Here is a 1,277-nt window from a genome sequence, read left to right as displayed (position 1 = left end):
TGGTTGTCCACTTCACACACACATACACACATTTTATTTTCTCAAAAATCATAAACAACTTGGTGAACTTGGAAGAAAGGGTATTGGATTTTTTAATCAAGCAATAGGTAAGTATAGTTTAGTAGGGTTGAGTTATAATAAGAAGATTAGTTTTCCTAGGAAGGATAGGAAATAATCTTGTCTATTTATTTGAGAATTGAATGGTTGAAATTTGATTAGAGAGATCATCAAGGGCATAATAGGGATAACACATTTGTTGACTCTCTCTTTCTCTCTCCACATGCAAGACACATGTCAAATTCCCCCATCATTTTAAAACGTCCATAACTTTTTCATACAACATTTTTTTTTCAAAACAATTTCACCATAAAAACGAGTGTTTTTTAATCTTTTATATGAGTACCATATTGCTTTATAAAAATAAAAAAAAATCATGGATTTTTACAAGGTGTGTTTTATCATAATTGTGTTTTACAAAATTGTGTTTTATTTTTTCATAGTGTTTTTTGCATTGTGTTTTTTACATTGTGTTATTTAATTGTGTTTTCATTGGGTTTTTGTCATTGTGTTTTTATTTTCATAGTATTTTTGTCATTGTGTTTTTATTTTCATAGTGTTTTTTCTATTGTGTTTTTTACATTGTGTCTTTTTCATAGTGTTTTATTTTCCGGCAAAATTTCCGAAGACTTTTCCGGCAAGGTGGTGGCGGTGGGTGGCGGTGGTTGTAGGAGATGATTGAAAATTTAAGTGGGTTTTAATTAAGTTGGTTTTAATTAAGTGGGTTTTTGAAATTAAATTAAGTGGGTTTCAATATTAAGGTAGTAGACTAAAATACCCTCCTTCCTAGCCTTCTTAGGAAAACCAAACTTCTTATTTGATCCTTTCTCTAGTTTAGTATATGTTCTTGTTTATATTTTGATTATTTATTCATGAAACCTAGTATCCAAATAATCAGTTTTGTGAAAATGAATCAAGGATGATCAAGGTTGATTGTTAAAAGAAATTTTGTGTCTTGTTATAAAAGAAAGGATGGAAAAATTTTTGTGTCTAAACGTTATTTTATAAATCAGTGTAATAATGAAAAAATGATTTTTGATTATATAAAATGTATCCTTGATTATTTAAGATCATAAAGATATAGGAATCATGATTTTTGTGAGTTTTGGTTTGGATTTGCTTGTTGACAGATTATGTGTTTTATATTGTAGAATGTATAACTTGTTGATACCTTGGTGTTTCTAATTGATTTTTGAAACTAGGGATAATTAATTTGAGTC

The 1,277-nt window shown here is 28.2% G+C and overlaps 1 long non-coding RNA gene across 1 annotated transcript; it reads left to right on the top strand.

The window, feature by feature from the left end:
- Positions 1 to 300: 300 nt before the first annotated feature.
- LOC143624862 (uncharacterized) lies at positions 301 to 887 on the top strand. Its single transcript, XR_013152188.1, has 2 exons — positions 301 to 582; positions 615 to 887. It is a non-coding gene; the product is annotated as an uncharacterized LOC143624862 (long non-coding RNA).
- The last annotated feature ends 390 nt before the right edge of the window (positions 888 to 1,277 follow it).

This window comes from Bidens hawaiensis, unplaced genomic scaffold (assembly GCF_021521415.1).
Source record: "Bidens hawaiensis isolate Kalapana, Puna unplaced genomic scaffold, B.hawaiensis_p1.1 tig00003988_1, whole genome shotgun sequence".
NCBI classification, from domain to species: Eukaryota; Viridiplantae; Streptophyta; class Magnoliopsida; order Asterales; family Asteraceae; genus Bidens; species Bidens hawaiensis.
Note: the sequence above shows the minus strand (reverse complement) of the source record. Positions and strands in the feature narration are given on the sequence as shown.